At 42.4% G+C, this 7,900-nt stretch overlaps 1 protein-coding gene across 1 annotated transcript in view; it reads right to left on the bottom strand.

Moving 5' to 3' along the window:
• LPCAT4 (lysophosphatidylcholine acyltransferase 4) overlaps nt 1-7,555 on the bottom strand; it is a 77,468-nt gene extending 69,913 nt beyond the window's left edge. The window contains exon 1 of the mRNA XM_073671382.1: nt 6,681-7,555. The gene's annotated coding sequence lies outside the window, so the exon portion shown is untranslated. The remainder of the gene's footprint in view (nt 1-6,680) is intronic.
• Between the last annotated feature and the right edge of the window lie 345 nt (nt 7,556-7,900).

The raw sequence follows: 7,900 nt of genomic DNA on the forward strand, positions 1-7,900 counted from the left end.
AGGGCAGTACAGTATTTGTAATACAGGTAGAAGGAAGTACAGTATATGTAGTACAGGTAGAAGGCAGTACAGAATATGTAGTACAGGTGGAGGGCAGTACAGTAAATGTAATACAGGTAGAAGGCAGTACTGTACATGTAGTACATGTGGAGGCCAGTACAGTATATGTAGTACAGGAGGAGGGCAGTACAGTATATGTAATACAGGTGGAAGACAGTACATGTAGTACAGGTGGAGGGCAGTACAGTACATGTAGTACAGGTGGAGGGCAGTACAGTATATGTAATACAGGTGGAGGGCAGTACTGTACATGTAGTACAGGTGGAGGGTAGTATAGTATATGTAATACAGGTGGAGGGCAGTACAGTATATGTAGGACCGGTGGAGGGCAGTACAGTATATGTAATACAGGTAGAAGGCAGTACAGTACATGTAGTACAGGTGGAGGCCAGTACAGTATATGTAGTACAGGTGGACGGCAGTACAGTATATGTAATACAGGTAGAAGGCAGTACTGTACATGTAGTACACGTGGAGGCCAGTACAGTATATGTGGTACAGGTGGAGGGCAGTATAGTATATGTAATACAGGTAAAAAGCAGTACAGTATATGTAGTACAGGTGGAGGGCAGTACAGTATATATAATACAGGTAGAAGGCAGTACAGTATATGTAGTTCATGTGGAGGGCAGTACAGTATATGTAATACAGGTAGAAGGCAGTACAGTTTATGTAGTACAGGTGGAGAGCAGTACAGTATATGTAATACAGGAGGAAGGCAGTACAGAACATGTAGTACAAGTGGAGGGCAGTACAGTATATGTAATACAGGTGGAGGGCAGTACTGTACATGTAGTACAGGTGGAGGGCAGTACAGTATATGTAATACAGGTAGAAGGCAGTACAGTATATGTAGGACAGGAGGAGGGTAGTACAGTATATGTAATACAGGTAGAAGGCGGTACAGTATATGTCGTACAGGTAGAAGGCAGTACAGTATATGTAGTACAGGTGGAGGGCAGTACAGTATATGTAATACAGGCAGAAGGCAGTGCAGTATATGTAGTACAGGTGGAGGGCAGTACTGTACATGTAGTACAGGTGGAGGGCAGTATTGTACATGCAGTACAGGTGGAGGGCAGTACAGTATATGTAATACAGATGGAAGGCAGTACAGTACATGTAGTACAGGTGGAGGGCAGTACAGTATATGTAATACAGGTGGAGGGCAGTACTGTACATGTAGTACAGGTGGAGGGCAGTACAGTATATGTAATACAGGTAGAAGGCAGTACAGTATATGTAGGACACGTGGAGGGTAGTACAGTATATGTAATACAGGTAGAAGGCGGTACAGTATATGTCGTACAGGTAGAAGGCAGTACAGTATATGTAGTACAGGTGGAGGGCAGTACTGTACATGTAGTACAGGTGGAGGGCAGTACAGTATATGTAATACAGGTGGAGGGCAGTACTGTACATGTAGTACAGGTGGAGGGCAGTACAGTACATGTAGTGGAGGGCAGTACAGTGTATGTAATACAGATGGAAGGCAGTACAGTACATGTAGTACAGGTGGAGGGCAGTACAGTATATGTAATACAGGTGGAGGGCAGTACTGTACATGTAGTTCAGGTGGAGCGCAGTACAGTATATGTAATACAGATGGAACGCAGTACAGTACATGTAGTACAGGTGGAGGGCAGTACAGTATATGTAATACAGGTGGAGGGCAGTACTGTACATGTAGTTCAGGTGGAGCGCAGTACAGTATATGTAATACAGATGGAAGGCAGTACAGTACATGTAGTACAGGTGGAGGGCAGTACAGTATATGTAATACAGGTGGAAGGCAGTACAGTACATGTAGTACAGGTGGAGGGCAGTACAGTATATGTAATACAGGTGGAAGGCAGTACCATACATGTAGTACAGGTGGAGGGCAGTACTGTACATGTAGTACAGGTGGAGGGCAGTACAGTATATGTAGTACAGGTGGAGGGCAGTACAGTATATGTAGGACAGGTGGAGGGCAGTACAGTATATGTAATACAGGTAGAAGGCACTACAGTATATGTAGTACAGGTAGAAGGCAGTACAGTATATGTAGTACAGTTGGAGGGCAGTACAGTATATGCAATTCAAGTTGAAGCCAGTACTGTACATGTAGTACTCGTGGAGGCCAGTACAGTATATGTAGTACAGGTGGAGGGCAGTATAGTATATATAATACAGGTAGAAAGCAGTACAGTATATGTAGTACAGGTGGAGGGCAGTACAGTATATGTAATACAGATAGAAGGCAGTACAGTATATGTAGTACATGTGGAGGGCAGTACAGTATATGTAGTACATGTGGAGGGTTGTACAGCACACGTAGTACAGGTGGAGGGCAGTACAGTATATGTAATACAGGTGGAGGGCAGTACGGTATATGTAGGACAGGTGGAGGGCAGTACAGTATATGTAATACAGGTAGAAGGCAGTACAGTATATGTAGTACAGGTAGAAGGCAGTACAGTATATGTAGTACAGGTGGAGGGCAGTATAGTATATGTAATACAGGTAGAAGGCAGTTCAGTATATGTAATACATATGTAATACAGGTAGAAGGCAGTACAGTATATGTAATACAGGTAGAAGGCAGTACTGTACATGTAGTACAGGTGGAGGGCAGTACAGTACATGTAGTACAAGTGGAGGGCAGTACAGTATATGTAATACAGGTGGAGGGCAGTACTGTACATGTAGTACAGGTGGAGGGCAGTACAGTATATGTAGTACAGGTGGAGGGCAGTACAGTATATGTAATACAGGTGGAAGACAGTACAGTACATGTAGTACAGGTGGAGGAAAGTACAGTACATGTAGTACAAGTGGAGGGCAGTACAGTATATGTAATACAGGTGGAGGGCAGTACTGTACATGTAGTACAGGTGGAGGGCAGTACAATATATGTAATACAGGTGGAGGGCAGTACAGTATATGTAGGACCGGTGGAGGGCAATACAGTATATGTAATACAGGTAGAAGGCAGTATAGTACATGTAGTACAGGTGGAGGCCAGTACAGTACATGTAGTACAGGTGGAGGCCAGTACAGTATATGTAGTACAGGTGGAGGGCAGTACAGTATATGTAATACAGATGGAAGGCAGTACAGTACATGTAGTACAGGTGGAGGGCAGTACAGTATATGTAATACAGGTGGAGGGCAGTATAGTATATGTAATACAGGTGGAAGACAGTACAGTACATGTAGTGCAGGTGGAGGGCAGTACAGTATATGTAGTATAGGTGGAGGGCAGTACAGTATATGTAATACAGGTGGAAGACAGTACAGTACATGTAGTACAGGTGGAGGGCAGTACAGTGTATCTAATACAGGTGGAAGACAGTACAGTACATGTAGTACAGGTGGAGGGCAGTACAGTATATGTAATACAGGTAGAAGGCAGTACAGTATATGTAGTACAGGTGGAGGGCAGTACAGTATATGTAGGACTGGTGTAGGGCAGTACAGTATATGTAATACAGGTAGAAGGCAGTATAGTACATGTAGTACAGGTGGAGGCCAGTACAGTACATGTAGTACAGGTAGAGGCCAGTACAGTATATGTAGTACAGGTGGAGGGCAGTACAGTATATGTAATCCAGATGGAAGGCAGTACAGTACATGTAGTACAAGTGGAGGGCAGTACAGTATATGTAATACAGGTGGAAGGCAGTACAGTATATGTAGTACAGGTGGAGGGCAGTACAGTATATGTAGGACTGGTGTAGGGCAGTACAGTATATGTAATACAGGTAGAAGGCAGTATAGTACATGTAGTACAGGTGGAGGCCAGTACAGTATATGTAATCCAGATGGAAGGCAGTACAGTACATGTAGTACAGGTGGAGGGCAGTACAGTATATGTAATACAGGTGGAGGGCAGTACTGTACATGTAGTACAGGTGGAGGGCAGTACAGTACATGTAGTACAAGTGGAGGGCAGTACAGTATATGTTTTACAGGTAGAAGGCAGTACAGTATATGTAGTACAGGTAGAAGGCAGTACAGTATATGTAGTACAGGTGGAGGGCAGTACAGTATATGTAATACAGGTAGAAGGCAGTACTGTACATGTAGTACACGTGGAGGCCAGTACAGTATATGTAGTACAGGTGGAGGGCAGTACAGTATATGTAATACAGGTGGAAGACAGTACAGTACATGTAGTACAGGTGGAGAGCAGTACAGTACATGTAGTACAAGTGGAGGGCAGTACAGTATATGTAATACAGGTGGAGGGCAGTACTGTATATGTAGTACAGGTGGAGGGCAGTACAGTATATGTAATACAGGTGGAGGGCAGTACTGTACATGTAGTACAGGTGGAGGGCAGTACAGTACATGTAGTACAAGTGGAGGGCAGTACAGTATATGTTTTACAGGTAGAAGGCAGTACAGTATATGTAGTACAGGTGGAAGGCAGTACAGTATGTGTAGTACAGGTGGAGGCAGTACAGTATATGTAATACAGGTAGAAGGCAGTGCTGTACATGTAGTACACGTGGAGTCCAGTACAGTATATGTAATACAGGTGGAGGGCAGTACAGTATACTGTATGTAATACAGGTGGAAGACAGTACAGTACATGTAGTACAGGTGAAGGGCAGTACAGTACATGTAGTACAAGTGGAGGGCAGTACACTATATGTAATACCGGTAGAAGGCAGTACAGTACATGTAGTACAGGTGGAGGCCAGTACAGTATATGTAGTACAGGTGGAGGGCTGTACAGTATATGTAATACAGGTAGAAGGCAGTACTGTACATGTAATACACGTGGAGGCCAGTAGAGTATATGTAGTACAGGTGGAGGGCAGTATAGTATATGTAATACAGGTAGAAAGCAGTACAGTATATGTAGTACAGGTGGAGGGCAGTACAGTATATGTAGGACTGGTGTAGGGCAGTACAGTATATGTAATACAGGTAGAAGGCAGTATAGTACATGTAGTACAGGTGGAGGCCAGTACAGTACATGTAGTACAGGTAGAGGCCAGTACAGTATATGTAGTACAGGTGGAGGGCAGTACAGTATATGTAATCCAGATGGAAGGCAGTACAGTACATGTAGTACAGGTGGAGGGCAGTACAGTATATGTAATACAGGTAGAAGGCAGTACATTATATGTAGTACAGGTGGAGAGCAGTACAGTTTATGTAATACAGGTGGAAGGCAGTACAGTACATGTAGTACTGGTGGAGGGCAGTACAGTACATGTAGTACAAGTGGAGGGCAGTACAGTATATGTAATACAGGTGGAGGGCAGTACTGTACATGTAGTACAGGTGGAGGGCAGTACAGTATATGTAATACAGGTGGAGGGCAGTATTGTACATGTAGTACAGGTGGAGAGCAGTACAGTATATGTAATACAGGTGGAGGGCAGTACAGTATATGTAGGACAGGTGGAGGGTAGTACAGTATATGTAATACAGGTAGAAGGCAGTACAGTATATATAGTACAGGTAGAAGGCAGTACAGTATATGTAGTACAGGTGGAGGGCAGTACAGTATATGTAATACAGGCAGAAGGCAGTGCAGTATATGTAGTACAGGTGGAGGGCAGTACTGTACATGTAGTACAGGTGGAGGGCAGTATTGTACATGCAGTACAGGGGGAGGGCAGTACAGTATATGTAATACAGATGGAAGGCAGTACAGTACATGTAGTACAGGTGGAGGGCAGTACAGTATATGTAATACAGGTGGAGGGCAGTACAGTACATGTAGTACAGGTGGAGGGCAGTACAGTATATGTAATACAGATGGAAGGCAGTACAGTACATGTAGTACAGGTGGAGGGCAGTACAGTATATGTAAGACAGGTGGAAGACGGTCCAGTATATGTAGTTCAGGTGGAGGGCAGTACAGTATATGTTTTACAGGTAGAAGGCAGTACAGTATATGTAGTACAGGTGGAGGGCAGTACAGTATATGTAATACAGGTGGAAGGCAGTACAGCACATGTAGTACAGGTGGAGGGCAGTACTGTACATGTACAGTAGTACAGGTGGAGGACAGTATAGTATATGTAGAACAGGTGGAAGGCAGTACAGTATATGTAATACAGGTGGAGGGTAGTACTGTACATGTAGTTCAGGTGGAGGCAGTACTGTACATGTAGTACAGGTGGAGGACAGTCCAGTATATGTAGTACAGGTGGAGGGCAGTACAGTACATGTAGTGGAGGGCAGTACAGTATATGTAATACAGGTGGAAGGCAGTACAGCACATGTAGTACAAGTGGAGGGCAGTACAGTACATGTAGTGGAGGGCAGTACAGTATATGTAATACAGGTGGAAGGCAGTACAGTATATGTAGTACAGGTGGAGGGCAGTACTGTACATGTAGTACAGGTGGAGGGCAGTACTGTACATGTAGTACGGGTGGAGGGCAGTACTGTACATGTAGTACAGGTGGAGGTGTTTTGCCAAGTTTTTAACACTAAGGTTCGGATACGGCTTTAAAGAAGGCAACCCTTTGCGATATAATGCAATTTTATTTATAATAGTTGATTTAAAAGGTAAAATACATAATTAAAGGAATAGTATGATATGATGATATTGCATACACTTTTGTATATGTTATAAAACAAGGGTTAAGTACATATATATATATACTCACTTCATCACCAAGGAGCTTTTAAACATCATCCGTCTGGAAGATCAGAGAAGCAATTTCACCAAGACAGAGAAACCCCTGGAAGTCTTCACAACACTGCATGGGCAGGTACATACAACACTACACATCAGTGCAGGTATAACTTATGGCTTCTTCATCTAGGAGTTTATGAGCATCATCTGTCTAATTGACAGAGAACCCCTGAGAAGTCTACACAAGAAAGCTTCTGTCTGTATCATGATTCCAGCGACTTTTATAAGGCTTAGACAATGGAAGCATAAAACTGGTTAATGTTTATAAGTATGGGTCGTCGATAATACAGAATTGGCCAGGTTCTGTAATCTCGAGAAGTTTACCTATAAACATTGTTTTAAACAATAGACCTGTGTATTTCTCATGGAACATAATGGTAAGTGTACACACATTTTTTGAATCAGTATTTTGGTTACAATAACACTATTTGTCAAAGCAAATATCACAGTGGTCACTTGTGTAGAAATCAGGATAATGAATCCTTGAAAGACACAACTTCATTGACCTTATAACAATTAACATTGTCTTACTGCATTGACACATAGCAAACACTTTGTGGATAGCATGCATCAAGGACAGTTCATGTGAAAGAACTACTTTATCAGTATCAGAGTATATCAATGATATTACACTGCAGTATATTGCAATATTATAGTGCTTGGATTCAGACAACCATATTTGCAATACATTCCACACTTGGTCTAATGACCACACTTTATCAAAGCATATAAACAATATATTACAATGTGAAGGCTATAAGATATCCATTTTTTATTAGCAATACATTCCACACTTGGTCTAATGACCACACTTTATCAAAGCATATAAACAATATGTTACAATATGTAGGCTATAAGATATCCATATTTTTATTAGCAATACAATCCACACTTGGATATCTTATAGCCACACATTATTTATACAAAGCACCCTATCCAAAGGGGATGGTTTTAGCAGATGATTGACATAAAAATAATAAAGGAAGTGTACACTGTGTACAACAACACAAAGCAATGCATGAACAAATTATAGCAAAAAATAAATCAGCTGGCCTAATACTCAAAGTCTCAAAGTCTTCATGGCAATCATCTCCTCTGCCAAAAAACTTTCCCCAATGCAGTTCACACAGGCACAACATGGATTGCACGTGAAGTTCTGGGTCACAGCTTCTCCTTCTGTGTCCTCATCTT

This window comes from Phyllobates terribilis, unplaced genomic scaffold (genome assembly GCF_046119375.1).
Source record: "Phyllobates terribilis strain yellow unplaced genomic scaffold, ASM4611937v1 Scaffold_1__5_contigs__length_1240528914, whole genome shotgun sequence".
In the NCBI taxonomy this organism is placed as follows: domain Eukaryota; kingdom Metazoa; phylum Chordata; class Amphibia; order Anura; family Dendrobatidae; genus Phyllobates; species Phyllobates terribilis.